Raw genomic sequence first — 19,530 nt, 5'->3', positions numbered from 1 at the left:
CCAGTGAAAAGACTATTTAGCCCTCGGCAGGGGACAGCAGGATGACCCTGATATTCTTGCAAGCAAGACAGCAGTGTCCAGGCTCAGGCTGGAGGATGTTAACATCGACCCTGGTAAGTAGACGCTCCTCTGCGGCATTCCAATGGCAAATCCCACCTCATTGTGCCGACAGCATGGAGATGGCAGTTTTATGATGAGGTGCACAACCTGACGCACCTGGCCATCAGTACTGTCAAAATGGTGGTCAATAGGTTTGTCTTGCTGAGCCTTCAGAAACAGGTTGTCAGTGGGCCAAGGCCTGTACACTCTGCCAGATGACCAAAATGCAGACATACGTGAAGGCACCACCCCAGACATTCGAGCCAGCATCACATAGGTTCAGCCACATCTACAATGACATTGTGGGGTCACTTCCGGCCTCCCGCGGGATGAGTTACCTTCTCACCATGATTGACTGCTCCATGAGGTTCCCCGAGGCGGTCCAGCTGGCTGACACAACCACTTGTGTCCTCCATTAAATTGGAAGCGGTAATAAATATGAACGAAAGTTTGATAATAAATAGTCTCCCTTGCAGTTGGGGTACAATGTATTTCTTAAGATCAGAGGAATCCTGGAGCCAAGACAAAGTGATCCTGTGTTTCCCAAGGATTTGATTGAGTTGTTGGGGTAGTTGAAAGTGAAAGGTCCGAAAGGTCTCCTGCTCCTTCCACTGCCTTTGTGTTCTGTCTTGCGATGCTGATTGGGTTCACCTGTGTGTTCGCTCAATCGCTCGCTGATTGGTTGCTTCAGTTGCGCGAGCCAATGGGTTGATTCGGTGAGGCTGCTATTTGATTGGACGCTGAAGTCGGGTTGGATTGATGGGCGGATTCGCAGGCTGATTGGCTTGTGCTGTGGGGAGGCGGGACGTTTGCGGCGGCATCGTCTGCTCAGGGTCCGTCGTGTCCTCGCTGGCCCAACGGGAAGAAGTTGGCGGCGGCGCCGTGATCCACAGCCGCGTGGTCCAGGGAAAACGGGTGACCAGCAGCCCGCTGGGCCATACCCGGGAGCGGCCGGTACCGGCGGGGTGTTTGGGTGAAACCGAGGCGTCGGTGCGAGGCCTGATGGTGTCGATAGGGCGAGGCTGGAGGCTGCGGTGTTACTTGCAGCGGGAGGGGGCGCGGAACGTGATTGGCAAGTCTAGTTGGCGCATGCTTGATGAGTTTGCGCATATCTTGCAGATACGCATGTGCCGATTGAGGGCCACGAAGTGAACTGTTTGCGCAAGCGCCAACTGACGTCTGGCGCATGCGTACAGAAATTAAGATGGCTGCCCCAGCCAATGGACCCTGAGTCACAAAGTCAATCCGTACATTTTGGGTCTTTTGTGCCCTGTGTCCCTGTTCTCGTTTGTCAAATCATTTGATTTTAAAAATAGGCTCTAAGACTTCAGGGGTCCTCACACGCGGTCAAAACCCCGACTTGCGACCATCGTGGGCACCCTCCCAGGACGCGACCATTGTGGTACTACGGTCGCAGGTCGGTGAGGACCTGTCGGGGTCATTGGGTCGCCTTGGAAGAGATGGAAAACCAATTTGTTTTTCTTTGCTTCCCAATGCTCATAGAATGTGTCTGATTCCATCCGTTGTTCCCGTTGTAGCATCACATTCTTCATCAAGTTAGATGTTATTTTTTAAAGTTGTGTCACTTGAACAATAATGCTCCAATCCTTCTGATCTTGACGTACCATGTGTCTAAAATGTAATTTTTCTCAGTTACTTGTCCAAATTCCTTGAAAAATATGGGGACTTTGGTGTAATTTTGGCCACATTTCGAGTGTTTTCTGCAATTCTAGTTGCTGCATGACAAAAGGAGTTTATCAGGGGGTTGCTTGGGATAGAGCATTGGGTCTGAGGAGAGGATAGTTTGGATAGTTTTCTCTGGAGCATTGGAAGCTGAGTGATGACCTGGTTGAAATTTATCCAATTATTGTAGTCCTGGAGAAGGTAGATTTCTTCTTCCCCCTCCCCTGTGGGAGATGTAAAAATACTACGATGCCTATATTGAACATGAGAGGGGAAAAGGAGAGAAGTGAGGCAGGTTTTTGCACAGTGCGGTGGGAGTCTGGTCCACGCTGCCAGGATAGTGGTGAAATCACCACGATTTAAGAGGGTTTTGGCTGGGCACATGAACAAGAGGGAATGGGTGATGTGTATGGACCATGTGCTGACAGATGGGATTAATTTAAATGAGCATCATGGTCACCACAGACATTGTTCACCAAATGTCCTATTCCTGGGCTGCTCTGTTGGGTGATGATTCATCTCTTTTCAAGGATTGTTGTCGATGGGCAGTGAACATTTCACAGAGGTCTATCTCCAATGAATGTATTTAGAACATTTCCATGAGTTAATTCCCTGTAGAAACAGCAGTTTATCATTCAAGCTGTGTAGCCACAGCAATAATGCAAAGTTGAAGGCCATCATTACTGAATCCATTTTAATCGGCCTTCACCTTGTACAATGTTCAGTTGAGACAACAAAATCAAAATGCAACTTTTAACCTCTAGGAAAGATGAGTAATCCTCTGTACCACAGAATTATTGCTGAAAAAATATTTGGAAAATTTTGTGAATTCAGCTTCCAAAAAGGTGATGAAAAGGAACCACAACATGATTTAAAAAAATTAAACCCAGAACATTTATTCGAAGATGTTAATGACCAGGTGAAATTAGTAATGAAGAAAGCGAATGCTATGTTGGCATTCATTTCAAGAGAAATATGTACAAGAGTAAAGAGGTGTTAATGAGGCTCTATGGGGCACAGGTGAGACCTCATTTTGAGTCTTGGTGCAGTTTTGGGCCCCCTATCTGAGAAAGGATGTGATGTTGTTGGGGAGGGTGCAGAGGAGAATGACGAGAATGATTCCCAGAATGCAAAATATAATGTATGAGGAGTGTTTGACAGCTCTTGGGTTATATTCATTGGGATATCGGAAATTAAAGAAGAAATCTCATGGAGCCATTTTTTATTTTGAAAGGTTTAGATAGGGTGGATGCGGGTAAGATGTTTCCCTTGGTGGGTGAATCGATGACAAGAAAATTAGAGGTTATCCATCCAAAACAGAGATTGGGAAGAACTTCTTTTGCCAGAGGGTCATGGAGCTGTGGAACTTAATGCCTCATACAGTAGTGGAAGCCAGATGACTGGGAGTATTCAAACAAGAAATAGACAAGTATCTCGTTAGTGAGGGCATGAAGGGATATGGGGAAAAGTGTGGAAATTGGAAGGAGTGTAGAGTAGCTCAGTGTGTATTTATGGAGCAGGCTCAATGGGCCTGGTGGCATGGTTCTCCTCCTTTGTTTTGGGATCTTGTTCTCATTTGAGAGAGATTATCGAAGGCAACTGAGAAAAATGGAAACATTGGAGGAAATTGTTGGAGTAGGTTATTTGTTTGCCATCTCTATGTAAAAGTTCAAAATTTTCTGTCAGTTTCTATCGGTGCCGGTCCCTCCAATCCTTGAGGAACATAGTCTTTCTAATATGTCATGTGTTCTTTCAGCTACAAATGATTCTCTTATTCAAACATGGCCAGAGGTTACTCATGCTTCATTTTAGTCTTGCCATCTTTTTGGGTAGTTTTTCAGTTGTAAATGTGGCAAATTCCATTTTGGGAGTGAATTTCTTGTCACATTTTTCTGTGATGTATTTGAAAAAACGTTGTGTGGACTGCAGCTCTTGAATGCAAGTGAGCTGCATTTGTTGTCCTTCCAATGCCACCTGCTGCCTGACAAACCTTCAACCTGATTCCTGCCCTTTCCAAGCCTTACTCGTGTTTTCCTTGCCTCATGACCCCATCGTAACGGTGTACAGACATGCAATAAGCCACCATATAAAGGCAGGGTCTGAGACGCAGGTTTGTAATACCCCCAGATTATCTTAAAATCGCAAGATTGGATTGGCAAGAGTTGGGCGTATTCCACAGATCTGACAGCTGCTGGGCTTCACGGTTGCATATGGTTCTGAAAAAAACTAGGGATTGGCGGCCTTGCAGAGATGATCGTCCCCTGAACAATTCCACCAAGCCTGACTGATAAAATATTCCAAATTTACAAGACTTCTCAGCAAACCTCCACAGCAAATATGCATTTGCCAAAATAGATCTAGTACCTACTTACTATTAGATTCAATTTGAGTCTCCGGATGTCACGAAGACAGCAGTGATGCTCCCGTTCGGCATTCAGTCTATGAAATGCAGCTCAGACATTTCAGTGGTTCATGGACCACTAATTCACTGGCCTTGGGTTTTTTTGGTGCTTGTGTTGATCGATCAGATTCTGGTTGTAAGTGTGGATGAAGAGGAGCACAAGAGCCACCTTATCTCATTGTTTCCAAGACCTGAGGAATGTGGCATCGTGATCAATCCCAGGAAAGTGTTTCTGGTGCTTCTGATCTTGTATTTTTGGGACCTAGAGTTATGCCACATGGTATTTTGCCTGATGAATGGGAAATGCGTGAATTTTGAGAATTTCTTCCCGCCATTAAGGTTGGCCAGTTGTGATGGTTTTTAAGTTGGAGGAATTTTTATTGCTGTTCCCTGGTGAATGCCACAGCATCTCTATTACCTCTTGCTGAATGACTCAAAGGATCTGATGCCTGTTTCAAAAAGACCTTAACTTTGAAAGACGATGCCGTGTATGCTTTCCATGATGTGAACACTGTTCTTACAAAGGCCACTAAGCTTGTACATCAAATGCCCAAGGCCTTGCTCTCTTACCACAGATGCATCTGTCAGTGCTGTGGGACCAGTGTTCGAACAACGAGTCTGTGGGCAATTGGAAACTTTGACATTTTTTTTCCAGCCAAGTGGTCACCAGCTCAGGAAAATATAGTACATTTCAGCAAGAACTCTTAGCTATCTATCTCGCAGTGAAATATTTCAGTTTTTAAAAAAATATATGTATAGTTTTCTATACAGTTCAATATAATTATAGAATCGTATCCAAATGAAACTTACAATTATGAAAATAGAATAAAAAAAATAAATGGTTGAACTGTATAGAAAAGTGAGAAGAGAAAAAAGTATAAAAGATAAAAAATACAGATCTAGGTGCAAAGCTACTGTGATAACTATTCCCTCCCAAAAGGAAAGGCAGGATATTAATAAAATAGTAGAATGAAACCAACATGATAAGTTTCAACCATTAAGATTAAAGAAAAGTGGTGGTGGGGTGGAGAAGTGAATACATTAGATATCCAAACCCATATCTAAATATGGTTTCCATATTTTGAAGTATGTATCATACCCAGTTCGAATATTATAAGTCACCTTTGCTAAGGGAATACAATTTTGCATTTCCCCACAATCAATTTTAAGATGGGATTCAGATTTCCATGGAATTGTTATACATATCCTGGTAACTGCCAATGCGACATAAAAATAATTAATTGTTCTTTGAGAAATTGAATTAGGCTTCCAAATCATATACATTTCCCAAAAGTAAAAGCTCAGGTGTTAATGGTAAACATTATGATAATTTGTTCCAAAAACCTGCCCACATTTTTCCAAAATGATGTCACCTTGAGATATCTCCAGATACAATGTATAAATGTACCAGTTTATGTGCCACATCTAAAATATGAATTTGAAATATTAGGAATAAATTAATTGTTGTAGCTTTAAATATAATTGATGAATAAAGTTATAATTAACTAATCTATCAAAAACAATAATTATTGTCCCAACAAACGTCAGACCAGCAAAAAGGGTCAATTTCAGTTCCCAAATCCAATTCCCATCCTTCTTTTGATTTATTCAAGTTTGGATTTGGAGATTCCTCTTGATATAGTAGATACAATTTTGAAATAAATTTCTTTGTAATTCTCTCATGAATCCCATTTTCTAATTCGATATTTCAGTTTTTTATTGGAAGGTCATTCTTTGACCATTTGTACAGACCACCAGCCTCTTCTGCATACTGCAAGTAGAAGCACACATCTCTATTTGCCCAGAGAGATTCGGCACTTGGACTTCATCCTACAATTTTCATCGGACACACAGCACATCTGAGGAAAAGTGAATGCTGTGGCTGGTGCCCTATTCAGGCTCGACATTACATAAAACTACTGCCATCGATTTCAGTGCCATGGCTCATGCACGTCACACTGATGCCGATTTCATCCGGTGAAACCAGATCAACTCTGGTCTCCATTTTCAAGATGTGATGCTGGATGAATCAGGTGAAAAGTTGGTTTGTGATTTTTTCCCCCAACAGAAAGGACGAGGCTGTTTGTGTGGGTGGCTATGAGGCAGGAGATTTTCTCTTCACAATCTATCTCTTCCTGGTAGAAGAGCATCAATCAAACTGGTTAAGGAACATCTTACCTGGCTTCGTGTTAAACAGAATGTTGGATTATGGGCAAGGACTTGCTTGCTAAGTCAACGCCCTAAAGTCTCCAGGCACATGAAATTCAAGCTGGGGGATTTTGTTGTTTTGGATTCCCATTTCCAGCACATGCACCTTGTGGCTTGGAAGGTCCACTTCCGCCATCTCGGCAATGTACTTCTCTGCTCACAGGTGAGGACAGGACTACCAGGTGGAAGGACGAAATTCCTATCATCGGCATCTCTGCAGAGACAATTGCTTGGGCTTTTGTGGATCATTGGATTCCATCTTTTGGTGTTCTGGGCACAATTACAACAGATCGAGGGTCTCAGTTCGAGTCAGCATTGGTCTGAGCTCTCACTGATCCTCTGGTCACTACCTGAATTACGGCTAAGCATTTCAGGCCAACAGCTTCTTTGAGCATTTTCATTGACGATCGAAAGCACCATTGACAGCAGGTGGCAAATCATCTACATGAAGCGAACGTTTGCCCATGGTTCTCCTTTGCGTGACTACAGCTCTGAGGGCAGATCATCGATGTTTAGTGGTAGAGCTAGTCTATGACTGTATGCTGACCTTGCCGGGTGAGTTTGTGAATCTGAGTCCAAACACAGTGCTCCATGAACAGGTCAGTTTTCTTGATTTTCTTTGAGAAAATGAGATAACTCTGATGTTCTCCTATGTGGCAGCATCTTCTGCAGTGGATGTGCCAAATGATTGTCAACACTGTACTCGTGTGTTTCTTTGACATGATGTTGTTCGTAAACCACTTTAGCTCATTTACGATGGTTCTTTCCAGGTCTTATGACACCATTCATAGTGTTTTGTTATTGACAGGAATGGAAAAGGTAACACTGTTTCCATCAACAGGTTGAAGCCAGTGTATTTCGAATGTCCACATTCTGCATCAGGGCCAGAGCAAAAGGACCAGTCGTACCCCTGCATCGCCTGTCTTCCAGTATCATACGAGATCAGGTGAACTGTCAACCCTCCAGACCATTACACTGGGGACAGTTCCATTCAGTCGCCTCCTTGCATGGCTCGGAGGCTGGAGGTGGGGGGGGGAAGGGGGCTGTCACGGTGATGCATCTGCCTGCTTTGGGAACGGTGCCATTTGCCGCTGATGATGTATTTGAAGCATCGCACTGGAGGAATAGCCCATGTGTCCGAGTGTGTTAAACATCAGTGTATGGGTGATGGATCTCCGATGCAGGAGGAGTAGAGAGAGAGGGTCAGGATTACAATGTGGCAATGAGCCAATGAGAAGGTCAAAGGGGTTTGGCTGGGTGGTCTTTCGGGAGTTGAAGAATGCAATGTTGTGTCTGAGGAGGATAAAGAAGGTCGACTCCATTGTCTTCTGGAAGAAACGAGTGAGGGTATTCTTTAATTGTTTGTAAACGATGGTATATCAGTGCCATTACAAATCTAACTCTTCCCTACCTCACACTCATTACCCTCTTTTATTTTTCCATCCATGTATCTTAGAGTGTTTTGAATGTCCTTATTGTACCAGCTTGCACCTCCACCCCAGCAATGCATCCCAGACCCTCACTGCTCTGTAATTTTTTTAAAACTTGTTTAGACGATCAAATCAAAAGATGAATGAAGTTCTACTGCTACATCTCGTGATCTCATCATCATTTCTTTGCAGATTATGTTAGTCTTAAATAGACACTATGAAGGAGAGGGGAAGGGTGGATCCCTTATTATATCTGCTGTGCAAATACTGCGAGCTGCATTGTTACACCTCATAGCAACACATGTAACACCTCATCATCAGATTTTTAAGAATACTGGGGAATATTAATGATCTAAAATGCCCAAACTGGGGAAATAAGTCAAGATAAATGCCTCGTATTCCCAAATCGGAATGCACTTTGGAAGGCATCATTGGGTTTTTGTGACTTGCTCGTGAACCAGAACTTCTCTTACATGGGTTCTTGCTCCTAAGACCATTCTCTTGCTTCCATTTCAATGAAGTGGCTACTTTCCCTTCCTGGATCCCATGTAAGCTCGCTCTGGCTTCTTTTGTACTGACTGTCATTATGTTGTTGCAAAGTATTGTCCATCCATCTTTTCTCAAAATCTGAACTAATCCATACCAATTCACGAAATATTGATGCTCTCCATTTATTGACTTTCTTGATTTGAGTTTCTTCCTGTCCAACATGGTTCGACAGTGGATGGCACAATCGCAACTCTGTTGCGCTGCCAGTGATAGGGATGGGGTTCAAATCCTGCTCTCTCTATGAGGAGTTTCTATGTTCTCCCTGTGTGTGCTTAGGTTTTCCCCAGGGTGGGGGAGGGGCCTCCAAATTTTTCCCACTGTTCAAAAAGTATGGGGGTGTTGAAGGTCAACTGGGAAGCACAGGCTTGTGGGCCTAAAGGGTCTGTTACTGTGTTGTATCTAATCTTAAAGTATTGCATTGACTCTGATATGTCACCAATGTAAATCTTGGTAGTAATGGTGTTCATGATTCTGCTTTGTCTTGATCTCTGCGGCTATTGGCCTCGTCTCTCATGTGAAACCCTATAACTTGGATGATTTTGAATTACCTAGTTGTAAGCAGTATATTTGAATGAATAGCTTTGCTAATTCCTCACCATGTTCATGTTTAAAGTCTATCTATCCTTGTCTGCCCAGGCTGGACTGGAAAATTGTAAATGTTACTCCACTCTTTAAGAAAGAAGAGGCAAAAGACTGTAAATTTTAGACCACATCTTCACATAAAAAAAATAATTATCACGTAAATTATGTTATCTCTTCCAAACAAATACAAGTTTTCATTTTGCCAACGATTCATATTTAAATCCACATCATTTTTCCACGAAATAACAATACATTCCCCAACCAATGCTAATGCGAACCGAATAAACTCAATTTGAGATTTATCCATTCTTAAACCCATTGTTAAAGTTGTAATATACCCCATTTAAAAAAAAAGCAGTGGATCTAACATTAAAGTAGTCTCTAATAAATCCGCCTTAAACTCTTTAATTTTTATCCAAAAAGACTTATTCATCACACAACCAGACAGAATTGGAAAAAAAAAAGTACCAATTTGAGTCCCACAATTAAAACATAAATCTGAATGACTAAATCCATATGTTTTTAACTTTTCTGGTGTTTAATTCAACTGATGTTGAAAATTGTAGTTCACCAAATTTAGTCACACTCTCTTCACACATAGTAGTCCATCCTTCTTGGGATAATTCTAAGGATAAATCTTTCTCCCATTTAAGCTTTGATTTATCTCAATCTAGATTACCCATTTTCTCTTGCAAAAAAGAATACATTTCTGAAATAAATCAATTTCTGCCTCATTTACAATTAAATTTTAAATTTAGTTAACTTAGGCATGTTCGATTCCCGCACAAAACTCTTCACTACTGGAGCATGTACTTGAAAATATGCAAGTAAAGAATTTAACGGTACCTCAATATTTTCCTGAAGCCTAACATAAGAAAAAATATCCCATCTTCAAAACAATCTGCTAACACTTGAACACCTTTCATCTGGCAAATCTTTAAATACTGAGATTACCCATCGAGAAGGATATGTATTTATCCTGATGTAATGGAATTTGTAATGAAACCTTATCTCCAGTCGCTATTGACAGATTTCTTTTATACCAAGTATCACATAAATGTCATCATACTGCCACATTATAATAATGCAAAAGACGAGGAGTCCATCTAAATATACATTGATGTATAATAGAATGAGAAATCTGTGCTAATAACACTTTAACCCAGTGTGGAGGTTGATTAACATCGAACATCCTATTAATAAATTTTAACTGATAATAAACTAATAATTTAATGAATAATTCTGAAAATGAGGCCATTGTCATCCCTAATGCATATTGCCATGTTAAATTTTGCAACAATACTCTAGCCAATGAACCTTTCTATAAAAATATTCTGATTGCTGCATAACTCTTTAAAAAATATGTTTGGACACAAACATGGAATTGATTGAAAAGTATATTGAATTCAAGGAAAAATATTCATTTTTAATACAATTCACATGTGCCATTCATGTCAAAGGAAGATCTTTCCATTTAATTAAATCAGCTTGAATTTTATCAATAGAGAAACATAGTTAAACTTACACATAATCCACATCAACCATTACCTTTAAATATTTAATTTTCTTAGTCCATCTAAGCTGTGTAATCTGTTTACAAGCAGGATAATCTTCCTGTGTAATTGGTAATATGTTCCTCTTATCCCGATTAACCTTATAACCAGACATTTTTCCATATTGAACCAAACAGGTTTGTCGATGTCATAATGATTACTGAGGATTTGTTAAATATATTAGTACGTCATCTGCAAACAAATTAATCTTACGTTCCTCTTCATTTATTTTAATCCCACTAATTTTATCATTTTGTCTTATAGCTTGGGCTAGCGGTTCTATCACCAATGGTGACAAAGGACAACCTTGCCTTGTGGAGTGTGTTAAATTAAACGTATCTGAAATTTGTCCATTTGTCACCATACTCACCAAAGGCCTTTTATACAAGGCTTTAAAACAACCAGGTAAAAAAGTTCCAAACTTAAATCTTTCAAGTATTTTAAATAAAAAGTACCTCTCAACTCGATCAAAGGCTCGATTAAACGTGTTAAATACTTCGCAAGTCTATTGGCCAATACCTTAGTTTTCTTTTTTTTTCTTTTTCTTTCTTTGGCTTGGCTTCGCGGACGAAGATTTATGGAGGGGGTAAAAAGTCCACGTCAGCTGCAGGCTCGTTTGTGGCTGACCAGTCCGATGCGGGACAGGCAGACACGATTGCAGCAGTTGCAAGGGAAAATTGGTTGGTTGGGGTTGGGTGTTGGGTTTTTCCTCCTTTGCCTTTTGTCAGTGAGGTGGGCTCTGCGGTCTTCTTCAAAGGAGGCTGCTGCCCGCCAAACTGTGAGGCGCCAAGATGCACGGTTTGAGGCGTTATCAGCCCACTGGCGGTGGTCAATGTGGCAGGCACCAAGAGATTTCTTTAGGCAGTCCTTGTACCTTTTCTTTGGTGCACCTCTGTCACGGTAGCCAGTGGAGAGCTCGCCATATAATACGATCTTGGGAAGGCGATGGTCCTCCATTCTGGAGACGTGACCCATCCAGCGCAGCTGGATCTTCAGCAGCGTGGACTCGATGCTGTCGACCTCTGCCATCTCGAGTACCTCGACGTTAGGGGTGTGAGCGCTCCAATGGATGCTGAGGATGGAGCGGAGACAACGCTGGTGGAAGCGTTCTAGGAGCCGTAGGTGGTGCCGGTAGAGGACCCATGATTCGGAGCCGAACAGGAGTGTGGGTATGACAACGGCTCTGTATACGCTTATCTTTGTGAGGTTTTTCAGTTGGTTGTTTTTCCAGACTCTTTTGTGTAGTCTTCCAAAGGCGCTACTTGCCTTGGCGAGTCTGTTGTCTATCTCATTGTCGATCCTTGCATCTGATGAAATGGTGCAGCCGAGATAGGTAAACTGGTTGACCGTTTTGAGTTTTGTGTGCCCGATGGAGATGTAGTCATGGTGGGGAGCTGGCTGATGGAGGACCTCAGTTTTCTTCAGGCTGACTTCCAGGCCAAACATTTTGGCAGTTTCCGCAAAGCAGGACGTCAAGCGCTGAAGAGCTGGCTCTGAATGGGCAACTAAAGCGGCATCATCTGCAAAGAGTAGTTCACGGACAAGTTTCTCTTGTGTCTTGGTGTGAGCTTGCAGGCGCCTCAGATTGAAGAGACTGCCATCCGTGCGGTACCGGATGTAAACAGCGTCTTCATTGTTGGGGTCTTTCATGGCTTGGTTCAGCATCATGCTGAAGAAGATTGAAAAGAGGGTTGGTGCGAGAACACAGCCTTGCTTCACGCCATTGTTAATGGAGAAGGGTTCAGAGAGCTCATTGCTGTATCTGACCCGACCTTGTTGGTTTTCGTGCAGTTGGATAATCATGTTGAGGAACTTTGGGGGACATCCGATGCGCTCTAGTATTTGCCAAAGCCCTTTCCTGCTCACGGTGTCGAAGGCTTTGGTGAGGTCAACAAAGGTGATGTAGAGTCCTTTGTTTTGTTCTCTGCACTTTTCTTGGAGCTGTCTGAGGGCAAAGACCATGACAGTGGTTCCTCTGTTTGCGCGAAAGCCGCACTGTGATTCTGGGAGAATATTCTCAGCGACACTAGGTATTATTCTATTTAGTAGAATCCTAGTGAAGATTTTGCCTGCAATGGAGAGCAACGTGATTCCCCTGTAGTTTGAGCAGTCTGATTTCTCGCCTTTGTTTTTGTACAGGGTGATGATGGTGGCATCACGAAGATCCTGAGGCAGTTTACCTTGGTCCCAACAAAGCTTGAAAAACTAATGCAGTTTGGCATGCAGAGTTTTGCCGCCAGCCTTCCAGACTTCTGGGGGGATTCCATCCATACCTGCTGCTTTGCCACTTTTCAGTTGTTCGATTGCCTTATATGTCTCATCCAGGGTGGGAACCTCATCCAGCTCTAGCCTTAGGGGCTGTTGAGGGAGCTGGAGCAGGGCGGAATCTTGGACTGAGCGGTTGGTACTGAAAAGAGATTGGAAGTGTTCTGACCATCGGTTGAGGATGGAGATCTTGTCGCTGAGGAGGACTTTGCCGTCTGAGCTGCGCAGCGGGCTTTGGACTTGGGGTGAGGGGCCGTACACAGCCTTTAGAGCCTCGTAGAAACCCCTGAAGTCGCCAATGTCCGCGCTGAGCTGTGTTCGTTTGGCGAGGCTAGTCCACCACTCATTTTGGATCTCCCGGAGTTTGCGCTGAAGATGGCTGCATGCGCGACGGAAGGCTTGTTTTTTTCTCTGGACAGGACGGCTTTGTAAGGTGAGCCTGGTGGGCAGCTCGCTTCTTTGCCAGCAGCTCCTGGATTTCCTGGCTGTTTTCGTCAAACCAGTCCTTGTTTTTCCTGGAGGAGAAGCCCAGTACCTCTTCAGTGGATTGCAGTATGGTAGTCTTCAACTGGTCCCAGAGGGTTTCAGGGGACGGGTCCGTGAGGCGGGTTGCAACGTCGAGCTTTGCTTTGAGGTTTGCCTGGAAGTTTCCTCTCGCTTCGTCTGACTGCAGTTTTCCAACATTGAACCTCTTTCTGGGGGCTTTATTGTTCCTGGGCTTTGGCTTGAAGTGAAGGTTGAGCTTGCAGCGAACCAGCCGGTGGTCAGTGTGGCATTCCGCGCTAGGCATGACCCTGGTGTGGAGCACATCTTGTTTGTCACTTTCTCGCACCAGGATGTAGTCCAGGAGGTGCCAGTGTTTGGATCGGGGATGCATCCAGGTGGTCTTAAGGCTGTCCCTCTGCTGAAAAAGGGTGTTTGTAATGACAAGCCGCTGTTCTGCGCAGAGCTCCAACAGGAGGTGCCCATTGTCGTTGCACTTGCCGACGCCATGCTTGCCCAGGATTCCTGGCCAGGTTTCTGAGTCTTTGCCGACACGAGCGTTGAAGTCGCCCAGGATGGTAACCTTGTCGGCTGTAGGGGTACGTTGGATGAGGTTGCGCAGGTCGGTGGAGAACTTGTTCTTTTCTGCTGGTTCCGCCTGGAGGGTTGGAGCATAGACACTGATGAGGGTGATGTGACGCTTGTTTTGAAGTGGGAGTCGCATGGACATGATTCGGTCCGAGAGGCCTGTCGGAAGGTTTTCGAGTTTGGAGGCAATGAAGCTCTTGACCATGAAGCCTACACCAGATAGGCGTCGTTCATCCGAAGGCTTGCCAGACCAGTAGAGTGTGTAGCCCGCGCCGCGTTCTTGGAGGCTGCCTACATCTGCCAGGCGGACTTCACTGAGAGCGGCTATGTCGATGTCAAGTCTGAGGAGTTCATGTGCAATGAGGGCAGACCGACGTTCAGGTCGGTGGCTGTCAGTCTTGTCTAGCATGGTTCTGATGTTCCAGCATGCTAGCTTGAGTTTGTGAGCATCTTTTGAGGGGGAGGACGTGGAGGGGGAGGACGTTGAGGGGGAGGACGTGGACCTGTCCTCGGGCCTGCGCAAAGGAGCTTTTAGGTGGAGTGCAGTGCGCGCAGTACTGGCCCCACCCTTTACACCCATGGTTCGTGTGCCGTGGCCAAGCAAGCTGGGACGTGGCAGCGAGGTCCTTGGGTCGTAGGTTTTATATCGGAGTGGCCTTCTCCTATGCAGGTTTCTTACCCGGGCTGGAGGGGTCTGCCTCCCCTCCTAGGTCGGTCCATACTGCCCGGACCGGGGCCGAGGCCGCCGCAGTTCACCCTGTGCCTGGACTGGGGCCGCCGCCTCCCACTCCCTGCCCGGACCGGGGCCTCCGCCTGCCTCACTCGACCAAGGCCGGGGCCGCCGTCTCCCCCTTGCTCCTGCCCGTATCGGGGCCGCCGCCGTCTACCCTTCGACGGACCGGGGCCGGGGCCGCTGCTGCTCTCCCTGTGCCTGGACTGGGGCCGCCGCCTCCCACTCCCTGTCCGGACCGGGGCCTCCGCCTGCCTCACTCGACCGAGGCCAGGGCCGCCGTCTCCCCCTTGCTCCTGCCCGTATCGTGGCCGCCGCCGTCTACCCTTCGCCCGGACCGGCAACTAACTTATAAACTACATTTAATAAAGATATTGGTCGATATGAGGCAACTTTCAATGGGGCTCTTTCTTTTTTGCAATAACTAAGTCTAGGTCTACAAAAGGATTCTGGAAATGCTTTTGCTCTTCTGTAGCTTATTTAAGAACATCCACCAAAACAGGAGACAAGACTTCATAAAATTCTTTATAAAACTCTCCTGTAAACCCATCTTCTCCAGGTGATATTCAATATCGCTTCTTCAATTTCTAAATCACTGAAAGGAACTTCCAATTCTGTCCTATCTTTATCGTCCAAAACTGATACGTTCAAACTACCTAAAAAAGACTCAACACGTTCCTCATCCTGACTTACTTCAAAAGGATATAAATTCTGGTAAAATGAGTGAAACTCATCATTCATTTCCTGAGGTTTAAAAGTAACTCCTGATTTATTTCTTATCACATTTATTGTCCTTGATGCCTGTTCAGTCTTTAATTGCTGAGCGAAAACCTTATGTTCTCTTTCTCCTAACTCATAATAACGCTATTTGGATCATTGTATTAATTTTTCATATTTATATGTTTGCATTATATTATAACAGTTTCAACTGAATCAAAAAAGTCTTTTTATCCACAGTCGAATTTCGTTGGAATTCCTTCTCTCAAATTGTTATTTCCTTCTCCAAATTTTGCCTCTCTGCCAAATGCTGTGTCTTAATTCTTGCAGTATAATTGATTATCAGACCTCTTAAATAACCTTTTAAAACATCCCACAAAACAAATTTACTTTGTACTGAATCTGTATTAATTTGCAAATAAGACTGAATATGGTCTTTGATATAACTTAGAAATTTTGGTTGCTTCAATAACATCCCATTAAACATTCACCGATAAGGGGTGTGTACATTATGCAAACCAGAACATGTGCAGGTGCACAATCCTTTATCCAGAACCCTTGGCGGGGGGGGGGGTCACTGTGTTCTGAATTTCAGATTTTTCTAGATTTCAGAAACCCAGATTTAAGCCCACCCAAATTGTGTTGCTGTATCCACCCCCAATCACTTCCAGTCATGCTGCCATTTTCCCCCCACCCCTCTCCCTCCTGCCTCGCACTGCCGTCTCTCTCCCTACTTGCTGGTGTTTGGAACTTTCCGGATTTTAGATGTCCAGATAAAGGATTGTGTACTTCTACTTAACAATGAGGAATGATCAGACAAAATCCTACTCTTATTCTCTGCATGTATAAATCTACCCTGTAATTGTACTAACATTAAGCAAAAGTCAATTCTCAAAAAAGGATCATGTCTGGGTGAATAAAGAGAAAAGTTATTCTGTCAGATTTAATTTCCTCCATATTTCTACCAAATTCAAATCTTTCATTGAGTCTAACATCCATTTAGCTATTTTGGTTCTTTGTACAGTTTTGGAAATTTATCCAACACACAATTAAAATCCCCACCAACCAAAATATTTTCATTAGCTTGACCCAGATTCCAAAAAGTTTCAGAAATAGCGTCTTCATCATTTTCATTGGGTGGATAAACATTCATCAAAGTCCATGCTTCAGCAACAAATTTACATTTCACCAACAGCTCTCGACCCAATGTGGCAGAGAATGATTCCAACTGTAACGGAATCTTCTTATGAACCAAAGTAGCAACTCACCTCGAGCTTTCGAATTAAATGGAGATGCAAAATCATGTCCGACCCAATCTCTCATCAATTTCATATGTTCTTTCTCAGACAAATGAGTTTCTTGCAAAAAAGCAAGATCAACCTTCATTTTCTTTATATATGCCAATATTACCTTCCTTTTCATCAGATTATTAAGTCATTTAACATTAAAGGTCACATAATTTAAATGAGCCATAACTTAATTTCCTCCTGAGATTGACACTTCACACAGCAATTACAATTAGATATAAATTTTTAAAAAACCCAAACCCCCCTTTCAAACAATAAGAAACCACTGTAAAAAAATGTAAAAACCTAAGAGCCCAAGAGTTGGACCCCTCCTCTGTGAACCAGGTGCAGTCAATACCACAAGTGGCAGATGACTTTAGAAGTAGTAGAGTCAACCACCACCCCCCAACCGACCATTAAAACCCATCAGTCATCCCAGTGATAACACCCACATTGAGCTTGAGCTTCATCTTCAACATCATTCACCGATTCCCATTCCCTTCCCAATCTTATCCTCGGGCATTTTCCCCATCAATTCCTTCAAATCTGGGAAGGAATTTGCAAAAGATAATGCACCATAAGGACTCTCAAAACATTGAGACTGATCTCGCCCATAAATCACCTTAAATATAATCGGATACCAAAAAGTAAACTTATACCCTTTCTTCCACAGCACTGCTTTGACCAGATTAAACTCTTTCCATCACTTAATAATCTCCTGACTTAAATCATCTTAAAATAAAACCCTATTGCCTTGATACATCGTAGGGCTTTGATCAAGGCGACTTTCTGATCCGCAAGCCACAATATAATTTCTCTATCCTGATATCACAAACATCTTAAAAGAACCGCTCTTGACATTTGACCCAGAAAAGGTTTTCTCCTTCACGCCCTATGAGCCCGATCTCAAAAGACTCGACTCCCAACATCTCTGGAATCCATTTCCAAAAATAATTTTACAGGATCTGAACCTTCAATATCTTCCGGCAGACCTCGCACTCCTCCTGACCCGCCGCCAGGCCAAACAACTTGAGGACATCTTGCGTCACTGGATGCGCAGAGGATGTGGATGTTTCTTCCAGCTTCTCCCGAGTTCCACATTGAGGATTCGGATCTATCTCTAACTGCTCCCGAGGTTCCTTCTGGAAGGTCGGCCTTGCTTCTTCTGCACTTTTTACAGGTTGAAAACCTAGGTTTTTTCTAAGTTGCTGGTAATGAAATGGTATTGTATGTACTTATCAGTACAGGCATGGGATGGCCCACCCTCCTGATGTCATCCTCTCCTCGACTCCTCCCTAAACTCCTCCACTATGACCCGGCCATAAAGGTCGAGCCACCTCTTCCATCCCTTCACTTCCCTCACTTGGACCCGGGCCTGCAGTCTTGTGATTAATAAAGCCTATCGTTCCCCTCATTCTTTGTCTCTGTGATTATTGGGGCAACTGGCAGTGCCCAACACTGCTTTTTTCCTTTCTTCATTTCCAGAATCCTACTGTAGTAAATTACTGTTCAAAACATTGATAAAAATCAAAAAAGTCACTACAGTTCGAGTATTGAACAGTTTAGTCAGGGAGAGGTGTCTTCTCACGTCATTTTCCGATGCCATTCTTCCACGACAATCCCCCCTCCCCTCAGCTGACTCCTTGAACACCATCAAATCCGTGGACTCTAGGCAGCCCTGCAGCTGTCTTCCCTCCCGTGACCACCTTCTTGTTGTCCTGATCTAATAAGTGTTGTGAGCAATTTTAGGACCCATTTCTAAGAGAGGATGTGATGGCCCAGAGGTGATTAACAAAAATGATCCTGGGGATGAGAGGAATAATGTTGGAGGAGCATTTGATGGTTCTGGGTCTGGACTCGCCTGAGTTTAGAAGGATGAGGCAGGACCTTATTGAAATCTGATGAATAGTGAAAGGGCTGGATAGAGAGGATTTTGCCAGTCGTGGGACAGTTTAGGACCAGTGGGCACAACCTCAGAATAAAAGGATGTCTGCTTAAAACGGAGATGGAGAAACATTTTCATCAAGAAACTCCTCCTTCACACCCTCCCCCACCCCCCGGATCATATTCCACTTAATCCCTGTGCCAGAAGTGCTCTGTTAGTAAGGGATTACTTAATGTGGTATGTGATTGGAAAGAAAAAGTTTGAAAACCAATGTTTTAATTTTCTATTTACGTCATTGACTTGTTCTGTGCGTGGTTTCATAACTCCAGAGGAAATGGGCCACTGACAGTTTTTCTAAAGCAAAATATTTCCTTCACAATTGGGTCCACTGCAGTCTTTCTCAGCCTTTTTTCCCATTCATGTGCCACTTGAAGAAATCTCTTACTCATTTTTCGACACTCCAAGGAATAAAGTCCCAACCTGTTCAACCTTTCCCTGTAGATCAACTCCTGAAGATCTGGCAGCGTCTTAGTAAATCTTCTCTGCACTCTTTCAATCTTACTAATAACCCTTCCTGTAGCTAGGTGACCAGAACTGCACACAATACTCCAAATGTGGCCTCACCAACATCTTATCCAACCTCACCATAACTTCCCAACTCTTATTTTCAATATGTTAATTAATGAAGGCCAAGATGACAAAAGCTGTCTTTAGAACCCTGTCGTCCTGTGACACCACTTTCATGGAATTATGTAACTATGTTTTATCTCTTGTTGGAGATTTGTATAACTTCTCTGTTCAATTTCATAATGTTGACTTCTGGACTATTTTATTGTGCCCCTTGATCTAGAGAGTTCTGGCAGAGCAAAACAATTTTGTTTTCTTTTCTCAGGTCAAATTTTGTCACATTGATCCAAAAACAAGTATTTTTACCATTCCTTCATTTCAGATTCTCTGCAGCTGTCGTATTGAACCTCACAGTGACGGCATTGCGTTTGTCTTGTTTATCCTTTCCCCCTCCATGCAGACAGATGTGTTGATCAAAGAGTGGACTCCACTCATCCAGCACCA

The sequence above is a fragment of the Narcine bancroftii genome, unplaced genomic scaffold (assembly GCF_036971445.1).
Source record: "Narcine bancroftii isolate sNarBan1 unplaced genomic scaffold, sNarBan1.hap1 Scaffold_122, whole genome shotgun sequence".
Classification (NCBI taxonomy): domain Eukaryota; kingdom Metazoa; phylum Chordata; class Chondrichthyes; order Torpediniformes; family Narcinidae; genus Narcine; species Narcine bancroftii.
Note: the sequence above shows the minus strand (reverse complement) of the source record.